The 24,894-nt window shown below is 38.4% G+C and overlaps 1 protein-coding gene and 1 long non-coding RNA gene across 4 annotated transcripts in view; both read left to right on the top strand.

Moving 5' to 3' along the window:
• The window catches only part of sbb (scribbler), an 89,385-nt gene that overhangs the window by 22,619 nt on the left and 41,872 nt on the right, over window positions 1-24,894 (top strand). The gene's annotated exons all lie outside the window — the stretch shown is intronic.
• On the top strand, window positions 16,646-17,749 carry LOC137575508 (uncharacterized). The gene is made up of 2 exons (XR_011032173.1): window positions 16,646-16,735; window positions 16,800-17,749. It is a non-coding gene; the product is annotated as an uncharacterized lncRNA (long non-coding RNA).

Here is a 24,894-nt window from a genome sequence, read left to right as displayed (position 1 = left end):
AGAAAAAAGGCAAAGGAGGGACCAACAAGAAATGTGAAAAAAAGGGAAGGGAACTACCCACTCCACTCAGCGTTTGCTCGTCGCCCCTTCTGACAAACCGCTTGAGTCAAATATTTTTGATGAGGGTCATAATTATAATGAAACAGGTCTTCCATATAGAATACCGTCGAGTCGGTTGGAGTCTGTTCTGGTCCCCTGTTTTTCCTGTGTTGGTTTGTTTCGATCCCTTATCGTGGCAACACATTTTAAGTTTTGGGTAAAGGGGGACGATGCGGATATAATGCATGATTCATGCCTTTCCAGAATGCCCTACCTCCTCTGTTTCCCCCTTCCTCTTCGTTCTCTCTCTCTCTCTCTCTCTTCGTTTTCCACCCTCGAGGCATCGGCGAGATTGTGTTGCATTTTTGGCCATTAAAGAGACTTCGTTCCGCGAAGGGTGACGACTATTGAAAAAACACTCTGTGAATACATTTTGGTCATAATTAAAATAAATTTTAAACGATTGCCCATGCCTTTGATTATGTTGTAGCTGAACACTGGCAAGCTGGCAGTCAGGCAGGCCACTTGTGAAATTGAAAAGTAATGCCACTTTGTCACTATTGGGTTTTGCCCTCTAGGGCAATTATCGCCATCGAAGTTCGCTCACTCTCTCCCTCTTTCTCTGCTTACCGTATTCAACTTGACGTCGACGAGGTGAGGAGGTGACGAGCCGGAGGTGGAGGTGGAGGGCGAGAGTTCACAGTCAGTGAGGCATACGAAGCAATCAAGTTGTTTATGAGTGTGTGGCAGACGAGCAACTATAGCTACCATCTTGTGGTTGTGCCGCAATCACGACCGCAGCACTACGACAGCAAAGTAGGTACGACTCAAAAGCCAGCGTTTCTCTGCCATCTCTCGCCCACCCCCCTCTCTATCTCTCAGAGCCATTAACACGCAAAGCATTGGCCCTGCTCACCCCCCCTCCTGCCGCTCCATCTCTAGCATTGGTCGTCTGGTCGGACCGACCCATCTGTCGACTACTTTAATAACAAAGTAAATATTGTTCATTAGTAAATATTTACACGCTCGTCGCATGTTTGCTCATATTAAATACGAGAGCAGAGACCAAGTCCAAGTCCTCCAAGTAGTCATCGTTGTAGAATAGGAATACTGGGGCTAGGTGACTGCGCCACTCTGTCTGTCCGCCCGTCCGTCTATATGTCTGTCCGTACCGTCCTTCTATCCGTTGGTTTATTGTGTTTGCTTCTCTTCATATCTCTCGCATTCTCTTTCCAAGTTGATTTATTTATGTTTTATTTATTTATGAGCATTCGGTGCGTTGTGGTGAGGTGAGACGTGGGGCGGAGGGGGAGAGGTGTGCGCTACTCGCTATCTGAAAATGAAAATGAATGTGCGTGTTGAGCTATTAAACATTTATCGATAATTTTTACAGCTGTCTCAGAGAGCAGCAATAATAACAACAAAAACAAAAACCAATTCCAAAGTGTTGGCTGATGTGTATCCATGTAACAATCTAGTATGTATGTATCTCTTTCTCGCTTCCCACCCACTGACATTTTCTTTCTCCTTGCATTTATCTATAAATATTTTCGTGCTTATAATTTAGGCACAATTCCAAATGAAACATTTTCAACATGTAGTGCACATCCTTTTCAATTATCAGCTTTTAATGCCCTTTTGATACCCTAACTTTCTATTAAGCCCCAAAACTATTGATTACAGTTTTAACTAAATATCATTATCGAAAAATTTGTGTTCATGGGAATCTCTCCTGAAATTGCAACTAAATATTATTAACAATAAACTCTAAAATTTAATACATTTGCTAGAGGTGTTGTTTATGAATTTCTACAAAAACAGTTGGTGCCGTGCGCACTAAATGAAGGCTCTCGCGAGTTGCAACTAAATATTATCGTGAAAAAAAGTTGTAAAATTGTAAAACTTTTGTTTTGTTGTGAATTATGACAAAAATGAGGTATAGAAAAGTTTTCACCGTTAAATTTTCCATTGAACTGGTGTTATTTTCGCCAATTGTTCTTCGTACTAACTAAGTATCTAGCTACAACAAAGCATTTCTCACTCTATACGAGTGCTGCTTACCCTAACTTGTTTCAAGTCATGTTCCGTTGAACTGGCTCGTGTCACTTGCAACTAATTGCCATTAGGCGCCGCTAAATAATTCATACTACATATACTATACACATATAAAACTTGATCTCGTTGGATCGTTCGTTTGTCGTAGTTGTTGTAGTCGTTTGTGCATTAGTGTCATAATTTATTTCCATATACTGTTTACAGTTTTGCAGTTGCTGTTGCAGTTGCAGTTTGCATTTTGCATTTTATGGCGCACGAAAACGAAACGAAACGCGTTTTGCGGCGCCGTCCAACCAAATTGTAGCCAAATGCGGTCGACTGTTGGTCACTCGAACCAAAAAATGAAAAAAAAAGAAGGAAAATAAAGAAACCGCAGAGCACAGCAGTGAGGTACTACACACAAAAGCAAACCAAACCACACGCCATCCCAGAGTCCAATACACTGTTTGATGCCCAGCCCTGCTCTGCCCCTTCACCTCTCCTTATCGTACCTCACTCTTTCTCTTAATGCTACTGCGCCGCTGCTCTGAGGCATGTTAAATGCAACCGAAGCAGCGAAGCGTGCAAATCATGTTAGCCCCTGCCCCAGTCCACGCAGTCACAGCCGAATTGCCCCTGCCGTGCGCCAGCTGTCCTCGTCACCCTAAAACCCTGCCACCCCTCTGCATGCTACCACGGCACTCGCTCTGCTGGCTGGCAATGCAAACGACCGCAGGGGGTCCATATACCAATGCCATAAAAGGTCGCCCTCTGTCTGCTGCTGCTGTCGCTGCTGTTGCTTTTGCTGCCAATTGAGAGAGAAAGAGAGATAGAGACGGTGGGGGTAAAATAGGACTGGGACTTGGTTTGGGATTGCCAGTGGAATCGGAATCGGAATTGGAGTGGCGTTTGGTGATGATTCTGAATTTAGGGTGGATGGGAAATAGTTGGTATGGTGGTTGATGAACATGACGCACATTGCCCAAATAGCCCAGGCGAATATGTGTTTATGTGTGTGTGTATTGATTGTAGATTATCGAAATATTTTCCATTTGACACTTTAATAAAACGATTTAATCAGTAAGACAATTGTTTTTTTTTCTCTTGAATTTCCATCTAAGCCTAAAGAAAAGTGTAATTGAAAAGTTAAAACTATTAAACTGTTCATTTTAGTTTGGATTTTATGGCGACAAGGAAAAGCTTTGTACCTGTAGATGATTAGAAAACAAAAGAATAGAGTTTAAAATTCATTATCTATTGTAATATTTCAAATTTGTATATAACAAAAGTAATTATGGATCTAAAGTATATAATAAGCAATGTCTTGTGGATGATAAATGACGTTGTTTGTATTGCATACTTTGGGGGGCAAAAGTGTTTGAGCAAAGTTAACCAAAAAGGGTTAATTGAAACTACAACGCTTCAGCGAGTTGGACTAACCCAAAAAATCTATCAATTAAGTCACTCACCCAATTACCCACCACATCACACCACTCTGCACCGCTTCACACTAGCCCCACTCAGTCACTCACTCACTAACTCATTTAGTCATTCGTTGTGGTTTCTAGCACTCAAGCGTTGCCACATTATACGATATGGTGGCGCCACACACAAACACACACTCGCTCACAATTCAAAAAGCCTTTGAAAATGATATGAGATGTTGGTTTTGTGTGACATATTATGAAGCGTTTAGTGCGCTCAACTGTGAAACAAAAAAAAAAAAAAAAAAATAACAAAAAACAATTGAAATTGTAATAGAAAATGGAAAGAAAGAGTAAAATAAAACGAGTAAATGACTAAATGGGCAAGCAGCTAATAAACAATTCAAAGGCACACACACACAAACAAAGTAAAGTAAATATAAATTTAAAGCGAAATAAAGTTTAACCAAAACACACACACACACACACATACACACATGCACACTGGCAGATACCAAATTGAAATTTGTCATTTATAATGAATGCGTGGCTAATATCAATAATAAATGAACCAAACAACCAAGCGGCAGAGTGAGGGGGGTAAACAAAAAAAAAACACCATCATCCATCCTCTGCCCACTCTCTACTCGTCTGGTCTCTCGTCGTTCGTTCGGTCGGTCGGTTGTTTGTATCTATCAAATCTATCTCGTGCAAAAAGCCAAAAGCCAATTTAATGGCCATAATTTTCGTTCGCTCTCTGCGGCTGCGGCTGCCGTGTGTGTTGTCTGCGACACAAAATCAAATTTAGTGACATGAAAGCATGTCATGAAATGGAAACAGACGAATGACAAGCGAACAAGTTAACAAGAGCAAACACACCACGAAGGGGAGGAGGAGTAGGACATGAGGGAAGAGTAAAAGAGGTGTGTGTGTGTGGGTAGAAGGTAAAGTTTTGGTATCGTGGTAGGGCATACACAAGCTACATATATACATATATATATCTAAGTATACATATACGCCAAAGACCACCCGCAAAGGTAAAGTGCGCTGAACGAGTACTTTAGGTGAGAGGTGTGGGGAAAACATATGTACACACACAGACTCATACACAAACAGACACAGAACCGACGACGTGCGGCACATTATAAAAATAACAAAAAAATACAAAAAGAGATACTTTTTTGTTCGCATTTTGTTTTGGTTTGTTTGCCAAACGAGTTCACTGCGCTTCAAATGGCATACATGACAGTCGCTGCGTCACTCAGGCGCTTAGTCGGCCGTTCTGTCTGTCGGTCGGCTGGCTTTTGTTGTAAGCCAATAAGCTTGTAAGCCTCCTCCCCCCCAAATGATGATGGTGATGATGTCAAAAGATGTAAAGGAATATCTATGGAATATTTTTTTTTTACAGGAAATACATATAATCGAAGCATTTCAGGAAGTCAGGCCAACTCAAAAGGGCGGTTAAACATTGTTCTGAACACCATTTCAGTTTGATAGAAATGAGACTGGTAATTAGAATCCGACACTCAAGTCGAACTAAAAGCGATAACAGCCAAGGCACTTAAAGTGCCATCGATTAGTCCGAGTCCCATGGGAGCGAATAACGCAAGCAACACTCCCTCTTCAATCCTCGTTGGAATTGCTTTTCATTAATTGAAATAATAAATCAGATAAAAAACTACATAGTTTGTGCTTAATCTATTATTATATTAATGTTATTTTCAACATATCCGAAAAGCAATTGTACATTGTAATGGTATTTATGTTTTGAATTTTGAAACAATTTCTGTTTTTACTCCATTAAGTGGACTAATTGTTTGAGGAGTATATCAGAACTCCAACAAACTAAAATATCTATTACCCCACAGTGGCCAACATATGTAGGTACTTACATCTAGGATAGCGAAAAAATGTTTATACTTCCTATTCAAGCGAATCATGTATTATTGGAAAGAAAAGAATCAGCTAAACCAAAGTTTTTATTTAATAAATAATTTATTTTACAAAAAATAATTGAATTTTCCATTAGTTTGTGGCCACTGTATGCATATAAGGTAGGTAGGTATACTTATATATGTGTTTTTATGCACATTAATGTGCCGCAAATATATATATTTTGTGTATGAAATATTTGCATAATTATTTTCAAGCGGTGGCACAAAACAACACGGCTAACATGGCGTATGAGCGATGTTGAGAGTGCATAAATCAGCCAGCCAAAATGCATTTAGAAAGAGTCGGCGGACGACGACGTCGACAGCCCCCACCTTCCCCACTGTCGTGGATCACATCGGCAAGAGGAAGGAAGGGGGCAAGATAGCGGTAGGTGAGTGAACCAACCGAACAAATCGATTGTGACATGAAGTTGGCTTTGGGGTAGTTGCAGATGGTGGCTGGCTGGCTAGAGTTTAGTTGAGTTGAGTTAAGTTGCTGCCGTTTACAATAACAACATTGTTTGCCTTGTGTTTGTTGTTGTAGTTGTTGTTATTGTTGTGTTGCAGTTGTTGTTGATTGCAATTGCAGCTTTGTTGCCTTTAAGCAAGTTTATAGCGAACATTTATTTGTTGTCTTCAACTTGTTTGTTGTTTTCTTTCTTCTCTATTCTATGCATTGTTTGTGGCTTTGCGCGTGACAATTTATTAACACTTCACAGCAACAGCAACAACAACAACAATAACGTTTACAACAACAATTGCTAATTTGCATATGCAAATTGATTTTTATACAATAAATTATAGTAGATATGCATATATGTGTGTTTAAACAATATTGTAAGCCCGTCTAACTAGAGTCTAAAAACTGTACGGTGGCCGACGAGATGACGAGAGTTGTGTGTAACTTTGCTTTATGTATTTAAATGGCGCCTCTCGTAGATTTAATTAATTATATTTAATTGCAACAAATAATGCGGCACTTAATCAATATGAGTTATTGTTGTTGTTGCAGCTATTTAGACTATTTAATGACAGGCATTTTGGCGCGCCCCAGACATTTGGTCACCATGCAATTTGCATAAATTAACAGACAAGCGACAAAACGACGACAACGACAGCCACGACGACGGCGACGACGACGACCCACAATGTCTCTATTCATAGAGCGAGCTAGGCAGAAGCTGCCGCAAGATAGCATGGGTATCTACCTACTGTTGACTATTGTGACTACAGTGAACACAAATTAAATGCAATTTGAATTTATAATATAAACGAGGGATCTCTCCCTGGCTTCCATAGGAACTATCGGTCCAAAAATTTGCTTCATCTGTTGTTAACTTATTTGATTTTGACTGTGTCTGTTTAATCTGCTTTTGCACGAAAAAATTGTTTAATTTTTAAAAAGTCTGTCAACAATTCCTTTAGGCAAAAACTAGATAAATGACCTATTTGACTTGAACATGGTTTTTTTTTTATGTGTTCCCCCCTCAGTTTGTTATCTGTTTCATAGTTTTATGACTAACGATTCCCACCCTTTTCTTAGCCTTGAATTGATTTAAACAGTTCCCTTTCCTTTATTAAACCTTTGTATAGTTGAATTAAGTTTCTTTAATTATCCAAGAGTTATTAGCTGAACTAAACTACATCCTAAAAAAATAGATGAAAATGAATTACTATGCAGTGCACCAATGTTTCCCACTTCTCCACGCCACGCTCTCCTCGTCGATGTGGTGTGATAGGGTAGGGCGGGGACTGTCTTGGCCTGGTCTCTTGTCGCTGCTCTTTGATGGTTGGCTTGTTGGTGGGTTGGCTGGTTTGGGGGGTCTATAATTAAATTGCCAAAGTGCTGGCAACAATTTTGGCACTTGGTGTTGCTCAATTTAGCAGCGGCAACAACAACAAGTATCGCAACTGCTACAATAACAATTGAACACCCACAATTGTTGTCAGCTACAATTTGCATTCGTGCGCATAATTTGCTTAAAAGTATTTTTCATTTTTCATTTGGTTGTATAGTATTTTCTTGGCCGGCTGCTGGGGGTCTATGGCTCTGGCACTCAAAATGCTTTTCACAGATCAATATTATTGGCCATTTGCCAGACTTTTAAAGAGGCGTGGATGGGGTTGGGGTTGGATGAGGGAAATTCAGGCATCTCTGAATATATATACATTTTTTTTTTGCCTAGAATCAAGTGCAATTAGATAAATTGCTTCATATTAAGCATTCAAATAAAAATTGTATTCAAATGGCTTCGCTGCTTCTTGTGTGTGTGTGTGTGTTGGTTGTTGGGCACGTTTATTAACCTTTTGAACTCATTTGAGGCAACTCATCAATTCAATTTTTATAAACACAAAAGAGCCAAGTGAAGAAATGAGGAGTGCTGGGGAGGAGGAGAGTGAGTGGGCCAAATGGTTGTGGATGGAGAAGAGGCCCCCAAGCACTGAGATGCGACGACGACGACAACGAAAAACAAAAAATATATACATACATATATATACACAGACAAAAAACTGAAAAAGGGGAAAAAAAGTTGTAGAATGGCAAAACGATGAAATCTGTGTAGATTTTTAATACCCATTAGTAATGGGTATATGAGGGCAAACGCTAGAATGGTTTCCAGTTTCGGCAAGTTGATTTCTACCTATAATTAATTTCATATAAATTGGCCAAAATATAAACTTAAGCGTTCAAATTTATTTAATCATTTAAATTTGGAAAACTATTGTTAGTCGAATGTCCCAACCATTTTTTTTGACATTAAAAGGATAGAGATATTTATGTTTTTACAGGGTGTTCTATATTCGTTGTCACGACCTACTAACAGAATGATTTTTTTGTTTTTTTGTGTCAGTCTCGGCTCGGACTCTGTGGGTCTGTGGATGGGTCTGGGGCTGGGTCTTCGTCTGCGGCTCTTTTGCCTTTCGCTGCCATCGCTTTGCCGTTGCCGTCATCATCATCAGTTGAAGAATGGGGCAAGAGGCAAGAAGATTGGGAGGAGGGCAAATTGTGGAACGAACAACTGACAGTGGGACAGGCAATGGGCGGCAGTTGAAACATTTTTCATTTGGCTGCCTTTTGCTGGCTGCTGCTGCTGCTTCTGCTGGAAAACCGCAATTTATATTATATTTTTTTCACCCTCCCCTCCTCACTCTCTCTCTCTCTCTCTCTCTCTTTTCATGCTTCTCCATTCCCTCTGATGTTTTTTGGTTTTCTTTTTTTACTTAGCTCATTTTTTTTGTTTTTGCTGGCACTGGTCGCTTCAGCTCCAGTTCCAATTCCATCCCCATCTCCTCTTTAGTTTTTTTTTTTTACAGTTCTTTTTTGTTTTTTGTTTCCGGTCATTAAAAGTCAATCTCAAGAGGTCCCGGCATAATGACATTGTCGCCGCTGCCAGCTAATTGAAGCTGGTTTGTGGAGTCCAAAGAAAAACGAGAGAAAATTAAGTTATTTCGAGCATCAAAATATCAGAATTTCTTGTTATTGGCCCACACAGTTAAAACAATTGGAGGGGAGGTTAAAGAAAAGCCTAAAAGTGTTACAATATGAGCAGTTAAATACATTTAGAAAGCTGCTTTTAGGTCAAAATCAAGTAACAATATTAAAAGTTTTGGTCAGTCAGAAATCAGTGTAGTAGAATAGGGGAGGGGTGGGAAATTTATTGGTGCAAGTTGGTATTTGTAATACTTAATCTTCCAAAATTGCTCCCATGTTTCCCTTCAGCTCTCAAATTAATCTAATTTTGACCAATTCAAATCTAGAAATTGTTAAAGATGTATTTAAAAGACATAGTTTTAATTGTTTGGGTTAAGACTCCCAATAAGGAATAGAAATGGTTATTTTCTACTTTTGTTTTAATTTATAATTCACAAGTAGTTTCAGCGTTAAAGGAATTAAAGTCATGTGTGCTACTTGTAACTTTCTCCAGATTCTTTGATTTCAATAACTAGTTCATATTTTAAGTTGATTTAGAATAAATAGAATAGAACTGGTTAATTATTATTTCGTATACGTATGTGTGCTCATTTGTGTAGTTGTTATTTCATTTCTCAAATCAGCTTTTGTTATGCCACTGACATTAATTTACTACAAAAGAAAAACAAAAAACCAACACAAAAACCAGTTTCATAAAACGTTTTGAGCTACTAAATCATCTCCACAGTCTTTAGACGTCAGGTTTGGTTAGCAACTCGATGGGGCATATTAAGACCTACCAAATGAAGGGTAACTGAAGCACTAAACTAACTAACAAAATTATGGGCAATCTGAATCGATAATTCTTTTTTATGAGGAGATGAAGATTATTATATGTAAGCTACAAAGAAATGTTGCTTAGGAATGTCTAGGGAAAATGAACGTCGTTGCCAACTTGCTTTGTTTCTTGGTCTTTTCTTGTCCACCTTCTGCCAACGGGCTTAAACGAGAGCACAGTCCATGGTTGCTCGTTGGCAAGGGAAGCAGAGAAGGCTGTCATGAGGAACCAGCAATTGTGTTGCCATCCACACATTTGTCGCATAATCTCTTGACTGCATCTCCCTCTCGCTCCCACCCCTATCATTTGCTGTCATCATGTGTCTATCCCTCTTTGCCTGTTGCGACCATTCAATTGTCAATAAATTTATTTATGCGTCACATTAATTAACTTTGCTTTTGCAGTTACTTTTTCATCTCTCTGATATCAACTTAAAGAATAAACAGGGCACTTTAACTAATTTGCTGGTTATTTTATTAATTTTAATGGAATTAGTTACCATTAACAAATCGATTGAACTGCTAATCATTGTCCCAAACAGTGTTGGTAAATACATTAGAAAGTTTATACCATTTCCAGGTATCAATCCTCCTCAGTCAGAGAAGTCGCCCTATAAATGTATATAATTTAAGTTTCATCTACATAAATGAAAGTTTATATTGTAATTTTATTTATGCAGAATAATTGAATTTCATAACGCATTAAAATGCGCATTTATTTAAACATATTTATATTACAAATAAACTAACAAAATGTTTCTTTTCTATCTATTTGCAGGTGAGTGCCAATTAGCCAAAAAATAAAACCAAGTGCAAAGCTTCCCTCGCTGTTTGGTTGGTTGGCTCTGGCGCATGCAACAACATTCAACAAAATGTATAGTTTGCTGGTAAAATTTTAATTAAAAAACTTTTGCAATTAAAATGATTTTTATGCTACTTTGAATGTTGAAACATTAAACTACAATTTAAAACAAAGGCCGATACCAAGAGGGAAGTAGAGAAAAATCAGTGCGGAGAAGAATTACGCAAAGATATGTAGTTATAGAAGGAAAATAATTAAATTTTGCAACTAATATGCATAATTTGTGTTTGAAAAGAATTTAGTAAAAATGGGTTCAGATTTCCTTGTCTTGTCATCAAACAAAAATGTAACCACTGCCCAATGGGAGAGAGAGAGTGAGTGAGACGGACAGAGAGAGTGCAATAAGAAACCAGTGTGGGAAAAGTCCACAGAGGGGATCAGTGGGCAAAGCGGTGGGAGAGTGAAATTTATGTATGCGCCACACATTTTCGTAATTTTTGGTTTGTGCTTTGCATTAATGAAACATTTCCGACAAACCTGACAAAACCAGCCCCTATACCCCCACCTCGTCCTGTCCTCCTCTCCCCCATCTCGCTATCGAAATAAAGGCAAACGTAAAACTTTCGAAACCGCAATGTACAAAAAGACAGACTTATACATACACAACCGCAAAACTTCTGTGCCCTGAACTGTTGAACCAGCCGCCCAGCAAGAGGGGAAAGTAGAGAAAAAAGCTTCAAATTTCCAACTTCTGGTCTGGAGATAGCAAATAATATTGCCATAGAACATTACAGATGACATGAGTAAATATGTCTGTTTACCACTCCAGTATTTGAGCGTAAAACGTCACAAAAGGAACAAAAAATAATGGCTAGAAAGTTTGTTTTCCTTTTAAATACTCTCCGATTTGGTCAAAATGATAGGCCTAACTCTGGACCTGCATAATTATAGATATAAAAAAAATAAATAAAAAATACGAAAATATTTCACTAGAATATTGAAGTAATTTGGTGATTTTGTGCCAGAAATGTGTTATCCTTAATTATAGTTTTGGTCCAAACTAGGAAAGAAAGCTTTATTAAATACCCTGTTGAATGAGGAATTGAAATTGGAATCCCTTTTGAAAATCGTGTAAAAATTATATCACTTACTTTTTGGTTTAAAAGGGAGTTAGTTAGTTTCTGTTAGTTTTACTAGTACCTACAACTGTTTGTGTTAAGCTTCATAAAAGGCTTCCTATAAATAAAGAAATGACTAAACCGAACTTCATGAAATTTCCGGTTGCAATACATTATTTAATGAAGTAATTAAGTCATCTCGCCGACTAAGGTATACCATACACCAGTAAACCAAATATTTCAAATTTATTATAACAAAAAATACGTATTTTAAAAAAATATGTTCCCAAGCTTTTTACAAGCACATCTAACTATCTCGCTCACCCTTGCATATGAGCACACTAGCGCCGCCACCAGCCAACGGCCAACGGCCAACTCCGTCCTTGTGGAAAAACGTTTATACATATGCATAGCTTGGCCATTTTTTGTCCGATTTCGATCAAATTTGGTGTTTCGCTGGATATTAGTATCAAATTTAAGTGTGACAAATTTTATTGGACAAGTTGAAAAATTACGTGAGATAATAGATTTTTTTAAATTACGGGGCGGAAAAGGGCGTGGCAAAAATTTGAAATAAACTTGATCGTTTTACATACTACACGAGTCTATATACCAAATATGGTAACTCTAGCTTTTGTAGTCTACGAGATCTGCGTGTTTAGACGGACGGACGGACTGACGGACATGGCTAGATCGACTGGACTGTTGATGCTTATCAAGAATACATATATGTACTTTATGGGGTCGGAAAAGCATCCTTCTGCCTGTTACATACATTTTGCCGACTTTAATATGTATACCAGTTTACCCTATGGGTGTATGGTTTAAAAATAGAATCAAAATTAAAGTAGAAAACACCTTAAAAATGGTCGTTTCTAGATGTTTTTAAAATGAAATTAAGCTATTGTTTAAATATGTTTGTAATTTCCATTAGTTTGTTTACTATCCAAGCCAGATGGTAATTAAGTTGAAAGTAATTTCCTATTTGGAATCATGGCCGTAACGAGAGCTGTCCCACTTGGCCTTTTAGCTAAAAGACCTGTTTGCTAAAAAACGCAAAATTTAATAGATTCTCGCGCAAGTTGTCAAATTAAAAATCACAATTTATATTTATTTGATGCTTTAAATCAAAAAAAATGAGAGACTTCATTCAAGGTTATTCCAATTAGTTTGTCAGCAGTTGTCGTCAAGAGGTGGTGAATGTTTGTTTACTACAACAAAACAAATTGCATATTTACATAGATACACACATACACACAAACATACATATTTATGTATAAATCCTTGTAGATATATCTTTATCTTAACGTGCGCGGAACATATGAAGTTTTGACACCATTTGCATTTTTTTGTCATAAAAATTCAAATAAAACATAAGAAAATAAACTGAATACGAATTTCATTACTTCTTCAATCCACTCATCCTCCCCCGAAAAGTCAACATTGTTGCTTTCTTTTTCTCTTTTTTGAATACCCTGCAATCTTCGCGTTGAAAGGGTGTAACGATGGCTTCAAAAATCAGATGCAAAAGATGCAAAGACGAAAAATCTCGAGGGACATTCAGTAATGTATAACTTCCGACCTTTTTATCCGTCATCAATGTGCATAGTCCTAAGTATCGCAAAGTCGATGCCCCAATTTGGTTATGGAATTTTTACTTTTCTCCGTGCAGCGGCGTTTTCCATGCGCGGCGCTGGCCATAAAATTTATGACATTTCGCACATTTGGAATACAAAAGTGAAATACACGCCAAAATAAGCAGAAACAGGCGGGCACGATAGAACGAAAAAACGTACCGAAATGGATGGAATGGTCGGTGAGGGGGGAGGGGCAAACACAGTCAGTCGTCGTCGCATAAAACTGTCAGAATTACGTGTGAAAAATGTGAGCAGGAAAAAATACCTAATAATACAAAAAAAAAAAAAAAAAACAAAATTCAAGAATACAAAATACGAACCGCACGTCATTTCAATGGAAATAATGGAATGGGCACGTCAAAACCAAGAGAGCCGCCAGCGATTTGGTTTCCCCCTGTTTGTAAATTTACCAAAGCCCAAAGTCATCCGCCCAATGCTCCCCTCCCTTCCTTGAAGCACACAGAAACACAGAGAAGAACAAAAAAAGAAAAAAAAATTATAAACAAACAAGTTAATTTGTTTTATTCAATGGAAAAAATATCATGCCAAAGTTTACCACTTGAAAATCGATTTAGCTTGTGGTTGCCGCCCTGCCTGCCACTGCGCCACACTACCTATCCCCCCCCTGCCTCTGTTGCTGCTGCACACACATTCACATATAATTAACGGCCCCCAGAGGCTGCCCCTGGCGTTGGATCATGTCGGGATTGGTGGGGGCGGCCATTCCTACACTCACATGTGTCAAACTAAATAATGTCGACAGCTTAAAAATGAAAATACTTGTGGGACAAAAAAAAAAAAAACACGCTAATTTCTAAAAATAGACGACAATTTAAAAATTGTTTTTAAATCAAATTTTGTCTTCTTCCTCTGTTCAATGATGAGAAATTATGTGAAATGGGAAAATATCGGAAAAGATCATTTAACAAAATTTAATATTCACTCAAGTTATGATTTCTTTTCTTTTAAAGATAATAAATTATTAAATTTATTAAGGATACCGAATTTAATCAAGGAACTTTAGCAACATTTTCGAGTATAAAATGTGATTCATGCCACTTTTTCCTTGGCCAAATGGACATTTATCAGAAGTGTCCTCATTCTGCTTCATTTTTAGCAAGAGTATAAGCAAAAGTTAACTTCAGGTTCTAATGAAAATGTTTTTTTCTTAGTTTGCATATTGTGCATTGTGCAGGGTATCAATGCAGTCAGTTATCACATTCAATTAGCCAGTTGGTAGCATGTGTGTAATGTGAAATTTGAAAAAATCAAATAAATATTCCGCGCGGGGCATTGGGCAATAAATGTTGTTTGAGTTTCCGAAGCGAAATCATCATACTATATATGTATGCATGTACATATATACATATTTCTATATGAGTTATGGACATTCGAGGCCGATATATACATATATCTATACACATTTGTATGTATGTATGTTTAGTTGTATTTGTATTTGTTGTTGGCTTTTATTTGCTGTGTATACGCATTTAGGTTGTCTAATAAAATTTAATTTTATTACTACACAAAATGCGGCGAAAAATTGTTTGTGCTACAAATTGAGCGCCCCTCCCCGCTCCGCCCTCAACCAATCTAGGGGCTCCTCCTCTTCCCATCTGCCTGGCCACCTCAGCATTGTCATCATTGCCTTCATTCCCGTGTTGTGCTGTGTTCTGTTCATTGGCTTTTTAATTTATTTAAATTTGTTTGCCTTTAGTCGGTTTATTTATACATTTTTCATGTTGCTCTTGTTGTTGTTGTTGCTGTTGTTGTCTTTTGTTTTCTGACTTGTGTTAAATTAGTTGCCAAAAACAAAAAACAAAAACGAAAAGCGACAAGAAAATAACATGCAAAAGCAACTTGAGAAATAAATAAATTAAAATCACATGAAAAACAATCGTTGTCTCGTTTTTAAACAAATTCCGCAAATTATCTATGTCTACACACACTTGACATTTGTTGGCACACCCAAAGCACACACGCAGAAATGGGCAGGTGTGGGCGTGGTCATAAAAAAAAACCAAATAAAATATGCTTATACTCTATCACATTAATAAATTAAACTGTGAAAAGTGTTAAACGAGTGTAAAACAAACCATAAATAGAATCGAATCAATCAGAAATCAAAGTTTATGACTTATCTCTTGTGATAGAGTATTCTGTAGTCGACGACTTTCCTCTTGGTGATTTGTACTACGGAATGCGAAAATGATTTTCAGCTTTCAAGCAAACCGAAATTGTGACAATCTTTTTTTGTATTCTCTCCAAACCCACCAATTGGGTGGTCTCTGATCCCAGTAGTTTTGTGGGTATTCCGATAGGTGGGCGTTTGTGGTTGTCGACAAACAAAAATGAAAGAGAAAAAAAAGACCGAAAAAGAAAAGCGGAAAACAAGAAGAAGAAAAAAACTTTGTCTGTCGCTTCACAGGCCAAACATTTATCAATGCCAAAAATTATTTGGCTTTTCGTTCTGTGCAGAGTTTGGTTTGTTGGTTAGCTACACAGGGGAAACTGCGGTAGGGTATGGGAAAATCTCTACTAACGCACACACAAACTCTTATGAAAAGAGCTGACCTTTCGTTGACATTTTCCTCCATTTTAGCCATAAAAAGAAAAGTTTTATTCCATGTCAGAAAAAGAATATGAAGCTTTGTTATACTTACAAGAACTGGAACTAGCTTAAAAGCAAGAACAGAAAAATGCTTTGTTATTATCCAGGAATATAAAACATATATATGTATGTACATACATAGAGACTCACTCAAAAAAGTTTGATTGAAGCAAATTAGTTGAACTTAGACGACTTTTACTATTTAATAATTAAATTAGATTACCTGAATATCAGAAAAACCTCCTCCAATGTTAAATCGGACATGAAAACTATCATAGTTCAATAGTTACAATAGTTCTAAGTCTTACTTGAGTAGAATCGACTTACTGAATGGTGAGTTAACTAATAATGAGGCAACCATCGGAGAAAACAGTCCAAAAAAGCATTTTACTTAACAGTTGGATAACTCACTAAAAGCGCACTTCTTAAAGCAACAGTCTTAACCTTTTTAACTATGTTTCTCTAATAAAGTTCCCTATTTTGGCTAGATCGACTCGACTGCTGATGCTGATCAAGAATATATACAGTTTATGTTAAAAAAGCCAACAACATATGGGTAGAATATATGTCAAAGTGGACACTTTGTTACACTTGCACTTTTGATTGGGTCAATTTTTACGTTGCACAACTTGATTTGTAGACGAATGCAAGTATTTTGAGTTGTTTTTTTGTCGCCACTAAATGGCTTAACCCTCTAGAGAGGTAAAATTTGCATAGTAAATTGAATCAAAATCAGATTTGTGGGCTTTGAGAACGTATAAATAGATGTGCAATGATTGCTCTGGAGCTCAGTTGTTCCTCGGCTTTTCTTTACTTCTCTCTCTCTGGCTATGATCATGATGTTAAGGCTGGCCCTGAAATGGATGACTTTTCTACTCTTAATTGGGGTTTGTTTTTTACACATAGTTTTGAGTTATTCAATTTACTGATATAAATATTTATATAAATCAGGTAAATCAATCGAAATTCTCTACCGATATTTGCAGTTTTGAAAATGTCGCTCTGCATAAGGAAATGTTGGATTTCACGGGTCAGCTAGTGTTGAAAGTCACACAGTCGATGCTTTTAAGTGCAACGAAAATATTTGCCTTGGTCATTAATGAGCTGGAGTATATGACCGATAGTAATCCAGCTCTTCGATTTCGTCTTAATCTGTTGAGTCAACATATTCAAGCCATTGAGGAATCGAAGGTTTTGGATGTCAAGAAGTTTAGCTCATCGGCTGATTTAAGTGTCTTGGCGAACTTCTATGATATGCGAGTGCAGATTGAAAGTGATTCAGATGCTATTATACCCAAGTTGGCAAGGCTTTGCAATAATGTTCTGAATACAGATCACGCACGACGATTTTCAATCCCAAATAAGCGTCGAAATACAGCCTCATCCTCAGCATCATTAACTTTGGAGGATGAGTTAATTGCCCAATCTTTGGAGCGAAATGGCATGCCTCTAATGCGTGTAGTGATGGCGGCTCATTTGACCAAGTTTTTCGAAGATTTGGAAGAAATTCCCTTGGTATTTCGTCGAAATTTGCGTTGCTGGACTGACCGTGAATTCTTAACACTCTTTAATCGGTTGAAGGCCTCTCCCACAGAGGCAAGTCGATTGGAGAGAGCGATGTCGATAACATTTGCAGTGTTGTACAATCGTCGCTAGGACGAATTTACCGATGAAATGGAGAGTTTATGTGTTTAATCAGATATTCTTATCATAAGTTACATAAACTACTATAAATAAATAAAGAAAACTTTTCAATTTGATATATATAAGAATAGAAAAATCGATATTTTGTTCAACGAGAAGAAGAAAAGCATAAATTATGTTTCCGTTTATTTTATAATTACGATAAAATTGTTTATCCGAGTGGCAGCAATAAAAAAGAAAAACGCAAGCTAAGAAAATGGTTGGGTAAAAGGATGAGTGGGCGTCTGACGGCTGTGGCGAGGTTGGATGGAGAAAGGGAAAAGGAAATTTTGAAACTTTTATGCAAGACATGGAATAAAGAAATGTGTACACATTGCTCTGTTCTGCCTCTGCTTTGGTCTTGTTCTTCTCCTCTTGTTTCTCCGCCTTTTCCCCATCACTTTCTTTTACATTTCTTCGTTTTCGTTGTTTTTGTGCTCGAAAAAGTTTTCCCTTGAGTTCACTTAACTACTTCCTTCTGCCTGGCAACACAAAACTGAAGCACACACTTCAATTCAATTTCGTATGCCAACTTGGACTTGTCTCTGCCCCTGCCCCTGTCTCTGTCTCTGTCCCAGTCCCTTCTCTGTTTCGGCTCCCTTTGCATTGCCCAACCATTTCTTCCCCCACTGGTTTAAGCCTTTCAAGTAAAATCACTGCAAAACTACTCGAAGAAGAGGGAACATTTTCAAGTTGCGCTCCTTTCTAGTGTTTTACAGTTGCCCTTTTTTCTTGTTGCTTGGTTTGCTTGTGTTTGCTTTCTAAGGGCATACATACGTGGGTGAGTGGGTGGATGGCTTGGTAGGACGCTAAGACGGTGAGTGGATGGGTTTGTTTCCTAAGGCAAAAGTTATACAAATGTTGGCACATAGCCCAAACGGATGACATTGTTGACTGTTGTGTCTCCGTATTTGTCGCAGTGTAGCAAAAGCAACAGAAACACTGTGACACGCCCACGTGCCACACATCTTTGTCGTCGGCCGTCGTTCGTCGGTCTCCCGTCCTGTTACGTTACTCCCCGCAGCGCTGTACTTTGCTATTGCTTAATTTGATTTTCACAAGTTGGCAGCACCAATCTGCCCCAATGCGCTGCAAATCACCCCCGACCCGCTGTGGCTCTGATTCTGATTTACATACATTTAATCGTGGAGTTATGCAGCGTACACAAAAGTTTCCATCTAGTTCCACTTCTTCTTTGTGTGGGCGTCAACTGATTTACCAAGGAATTAAAGTACATACTCGACAAACAGAAAGCAGAAAAGGAAACTAATAAAAGTTGCAAGACTGTAGCTTAGGGACTTTACAAATGTAGATAAAATCCAAGCCCCTTAAGGCAATATTATGATTATAATCCTTTCGATTTGATTTAGAGGTCCTTAAAATGTGTACTAACTTTCAATCAATAACTCATTGCTCATGTTTGAATTAATTTAATTCAAATTCTAAAGAGTTTAATGTTACTTTCTTCGGTTTAAAATCCGAGTTATTTTATAATTCAATATATAATAAACTAGTTACAGCGCCGAGTCTGCTGTTCAGAGACCATCCAAAAGCCATAAATACAGATTGAATGCAAGTTATTCCTTAATACTTACTTTCAGTATTTGAAATTATATCTACTGTCAGAGAAAGTTAAAGCCGAAATAAACTTTCTATAAGGAAAATATCACTTCTTTCCCTCGGAAAAGCAACAGTCAAAGTAAATAAGTTTTATCACATGTGTAGCATACTTGAAGGCGCCATAGATTGACAGAAGGGAAAATGTATCTGTGGGTATGTGTGTTAGTGTGAGTGTCTATATGAGAAATACATCGCTTAGGGATGTTCGCATTAGGCAAAAGACTTGGAATAAGCCGCTGTCTGTGTGTCTGCCTAACTTTATCTCCTCAGCTCTTGCTGTGGAAATCCCTTTGACAAGGATAATAGAGAGGAATCCGGGTAAAGGAGAAGCAGCAGCTCCCTCTTACTCTCCACTCTGTGCGATTCTTTCTCTATTTAATTATTTAGAATAGTTCGCTTTACTTTTAATTAACACAAGTCGAGAGAAACACATAAAGAGAGAGGCAGAGAGAGAGAGAGAAAAGGAGAAAGGAAGAGGAAAAACTTTTGCACAGCTGGCAAGCAAAATTTTGTGGCCAAAAATTCTTCTTGTAAAGTGTCGAATGTTGTGACATGTGGACACGGTTTCGAGTTCCGATTTCCCCAGTCCCAAATTCCTAGTTGGCTAAATGGTTACAGTTAATTTCTGATTGACATGCAACTGTGGAATGGGAGAGTTGCGCTCGCTCTGGTGGTTATATAAATTATTGAAAGCCACAAAAAGGACATGAAACGAAAAGAAAAATAAGTTATAACTGGAGGAACAATAGGGGGAAAAAGGAAACAAAACAACATTGAGTTTAAGTGCGAGGCACGTGCGTGTTTTAAAGGATGAGGAGCGACCACACTGAATGAGTCGGTATGGAATGAGGAAGGGAGTGAGGGGTGAGTGTATTTGTCTGTTGTTTTTGGCGGCGGCGGTGGCGGCGGTCCTTGTCACGTTTCATTTGTGTTGTTGCCACGCGTGCGTTTATTTAACTACTTTGCCGAGGCGCACAAACAAATAGATGACAAGGGGCAGGGTCTGGGTGAGATTCATGTGTTAGCAATTCACTTCCCTCATTTTTATATTTTTACCCCTCATAAAATGTGTGTGTGTGTGGATGCGTGTGTTGAGGAAGGAGTGGGGCGCAGGCACGTGTTATAGCAATGACTTTATTAAAATTTACATTTATGTATTTTACTTTTTGCATTTTTTGCATAATTTAAGTAATTTTCCTTTGCTTAGCTTTCAAACCCTTTAACGCAAAAAATGGTTGGACATTTTTTGTGTTTTTTTCCAACTATAAACAAAAAGTACTGCAAAAGCTTCTATGGAAAACAATAGCAACGCCCAACAACAGGATAGAAATGGGGTAAGGAGTGGCAAGAATCCTGCGACAAAATAAATGTCAGGTTGGCGGCAGTAGCGGGTGATAGCAGAAGAAGGAGGAGGAGGTTGCTTTTCTTCTACACACAGGAAGCGCCACACAAGCTGGCAGGATATTTTATATTTGTGCGCAGAGTTTCTGTGTGTGTGTGTGTGTGTTTGTGTGTGCCAGGGCCAGAGCCAGAGCCAGGGCATTGTAAATTCCAGCTGCCATTGCACGTTTCGCCCTCGTTCTCCCTCCCTTCCGCACTCTCTCTCTCTCTTTGTCGTCCTGTGTCCTGCTACTAGTTCCCCTTCTTGCCTGCTGAACACCGGATATGCCATGTACGAGAAGTGAGCGGGCATAAAAAAAATATGTCCTGAAAACCAGCAGGAGGCTAAAGAGAGAAGAGCGTAGAGGAAAGGGAGTGATTGGATAGAAAGAGAAGGATAAGGCTTCCACACAGGATATGCCCTGACTGCGGTTGCTGCTGCTCTTGCTCTTGTTTCCCCCCTTTTCTCTTTCTGGCTTGCCCTCGAGGCAAACACTAAGCGTACTCTGGGTCGTATACGTAATGCCTGATAAAATGTGAAATGCGCGAATAAAATCCAACAGCAGCTACGTTTTTGCATTTTTATTTGACTCACCTCCCACTCCCTAAATCACCATCCTTTCGTTCTCTGTGTTGATGGAGCCAAGTCAAGCCTGAAATCAGCTTTAATACAGTGAAAACTCTTCTTGGGCGGACAGCGACAAGTCGCTCAAGGCGAAGTAAATTATGTATGCAGTGGAAGAGTCCGCGAAAGAGGACTATATCCGCCCTGATTCAGTTTGGGCGAGTTTTCCCTGTAGTTAAATTTACTTTAATTACGTGCATATGGCAAATTAAGAATAACATTTTTTTTTTATTTTGTTCTCTTCTCTTATTAATTCAATTTCTCATATTGGCAAAGTGTGTTATTTACCTTAGTGACTGCTCAGCCCCACCCCTAGCCCCACTCTCGCCGAAGCGACCCTGTGACGGGTCAAACAGGATGCTCATCATTAATTTAAACGCCTCCTGCCAGGCCCTTCTCATGGGGAGGGGGGTTGCTGGGGTCGGTTTGCTGTGTTGCCGCCTGTTTTCGGTTGGTTTTTTTCCCTGTGTGTGTTTTTCTTTTCCTCTTTCCCCTGTTTTCCGACTCAATTACTTTTTCTTTTTTCTTTTGCGCCTTTGTTGCTGTGTTTTGTGTGTTGCCTGTTATTGCTTATCCATTGTTGCTCTTGCTCCTTTTCCCTCCTCTCGTTCACGTCTTTTTCACTTGCTTCACGTTGTTGTAATTTTAATTAGAGCGCCCCTTTGCGCCTTTTATGTATTCGGCCTAATGACACAACAATGACGAACATGAGGAGACCGAAGAAAGAGTGAGAGAGAGAGAGCACGCTGTGTGTGCTAGGACCTCGAAAAATAAAGAAAAGTTGAATGGGGGAAGGCATTTTCCCGATTCTTGGCTAATTGACTTGGTATAATTATAATGCCAGCGCTGATAACCATAATAATTCTAATCAGCAACTTGATGATGATGATGATAATAATGATGATGATGATGATGTGGGTGTTAATGATCAAGTTAATGGTTAAAGTCACGGTTCAGAAATTGCCACGGCTCATGTATTATGTATTTAAATCTTTAGCAAGTATTGATTAAATGTACATGAATCTTTGCTTTGTATATATTTTAAAGTGGAAGATACTATAGTCTTAAAGTCTCTGATTACTCGTACTCGAACTAAAAACAATTTTCCATAAAACTAAGATTGCTGGTATTTTTCAAGTTAAACTTATAATCAACTGTTAAATATCTCTTTCTCTCATGCTAAATTCACTAAGATACTGCTTATACATTTCATAATACACAACAAATATCTCAACAAATCTGTGTAAAGTGAGTGGAAACATGGTGTAGATTTCAGGTAGTAAGTAATCTTGCTTTCTGCTTTATTATTCTCAATTAACTTTCGTATTCCCTTTGCTTTATGCTCTTCTCATCGGTTTTTAACAGTTTTTACTGATTCCCCGCCCAATTTGCAGCTTGTTTTTGTTCCTCTTGTTGTGTTATTGTTTCCCTTCGTTTTTCTTTTGTTTTCACAGCTCGTTTAACAGTCCAAGCAAATCGCTACCCTACCTACCTACCTACCTAACCCAACTCAAAACACCTCACCTCATCTCACCTATTTACCTACCTACCTACCAACCCCTCTCGTCTCGTGTGCCATTGGCTAAACACTATGGGCGACCTCTCACGCGATTTTAATGACACGGCACTTAAAATTTAATCGAGCAAACTGCATTGCCTGGTTGCCGATGTTATTATTATTGTAGTTGTTGCAGTTTTTGGTTCCGAATATATATGTATGTGTGTGTGTGTGTGTGTGTGTTTCTGTGTGTTCACCTGGTTTGATTGTCGGTTTTTGTTTTGTTTTGAGCTGTGCATTGCATTGATTATTGTTTTCATGCATATTTTAGTTGTTTCTGCGTTTTTGTGGCCCGTTGTTAATTGCAAACAATGCAAACAAGTTTCGACTACAACACACAGACACTGGCCAACAGCATATGTATCTTTCACATCTTTTCCATGCCCCTGAAGGAGTCTGACATTGATGCTATTCAAAAAGTTTATTATTTTGGACGACTCTAAATATCAAAAATTACTGCTTCCCGTCAAAAAGTAATGAAAAATTATCGAATATCCTGCCGATTTCGTTGTTTTTAATTACAATTTTCAAAAACTTTTGTCTGTATGAATGGGCGGTGGATTCTTCGATGCAGTTTGTCGATGGATTGACTCATATGGTTGATTGTCTTCGTTGCCATTGTAAACTAAAGTGTCCCGAATTCTTGTTACCACGGATAGATTCCGTCACAAGGAATGGATAGTAATAGCCAAGAGTCGATAGTTTCCAGTACAATACAAATTCTACGAAATGGAAACTACGATGAAAACTACAAGTATAAAACTATAAGCTGGACAGTGTAACCCGCGGAATATTCCCACTATTTGCTCTCCTTCTCTCCGACTCCTTTTTTATCTCTATCTCTCTGTGAGAGTTTGGTTTTGCTTTCGGCCGTTTTTGAGCCCCGGATAGGACATTGGCTGGCCAATGCAAAAAGGCGGCAACTTTGGCACGCAACACAAACCACAGGAGGTCGGTCGGTTGGTCAGTCAGACAATATCGGTATATATATGTACAAAGGTATAAATCCACCAACAGAGGGCGTGGCACTGTGCCCACAAATTGAGGTGAGGCGCAAAATGGCCAACAGGCATGCCGCTTATTGCGGCCGTTGTTGTTGCCCCTGCCTCTGCTCAGCCTCAGCCTCTTCTGACTCCTGCCGCCTGTTGGCCATCAGTCTATCGTTCTGTCTGTCGCTTGTGTCTGTTCGGTTTGTTGGCTGGTTGCATAAATGTTAACTCGAATCGGCAAACTGAATTTAAAGCTTTAATGGCCTGGCGCCTATTGTGTTTGCACAACATTTACATTGCCCTGCACAACAGCAACAACAATTGAAACAGAATTCATTTATGCAACATTTTGTTGTTGCGCTGGACTGTTGCATTTCATGCGCCATGAAGCATGAAACAGCTCGCCAAAAACGAACTACAAAAAGAAACACAACAAAAAACATTAAAACACAAAAAAAAAAAATCAAAAAAATCCGAACCTACAAAATTAATTTATTACTAAATGAACGCCAGCGGCAATGCCATTGACGGGGGCAGAGACTGAGGCCTATGCCGGGCCGGGCCGAGGGGGGCCAAAAGCGGTATTCATAAATTTCAATTGAGCCGCATTCCTTTTAATTGTTTATTGAAATGCTTGACATTAATTAACAGCAAATAAATAAATGGCCCGGCATAATAAGAAGTATAGATATATGCACAAAGTATTACACACACACATATGTACATAGATATTTCTGCTTGGTATATATCCAACTGAATCTCTATAACTCATGTTTAAGTGCCCCGAAGAGATTTCTTATTCTTTGCCGATGAACATGATGGGGAAAAACAAAAGAATGTTTTCCCTCATTTTTCCTTTTGCCTCTGCTTTGCCGGGTACACAGACATAAATCTTTAAAAAGAAATATTAGAAAAAATCAAAATAGATATACTTATATATTTTTTTGGCAATGAACCAAGTGGCGTGGCACATCCATCCAAGACAGGCAACGCCCACATCGCATTCCCATTACCGCTTCCTCCCTAAAATCAAAATACCACATAGTCATAATCGCCAAAAGTTGAATTTCTAAACCTTAACCTGGATCTTATATGCCCTTATCAGAGAAGTGATAAGCCTTTTAACGCCTTTTACTTCCTGCAATTTAAAACAAATTGGGATAAATCTTAATTTGTATAATGGGATCGAGC

Source organism: Drosophila tropicalis, unplaced genomic scaffold (genome assembly GCF_018151085.1).
Source record: "Drosophila tropicalis isolate 14030-0801.00 unplaced genomic scaffold, ASM1815108v1 contig_573, whole genome shotgun sequence".
NCBI lineage: Eukaryota > Metazoa > Arthropoda > Insecta > Diptera > Drosophilidae > Drosophila > Drosophila tropicalis.
This window is presented reverse-complemented; position numbering and strand designations above follow the sequence as displayed.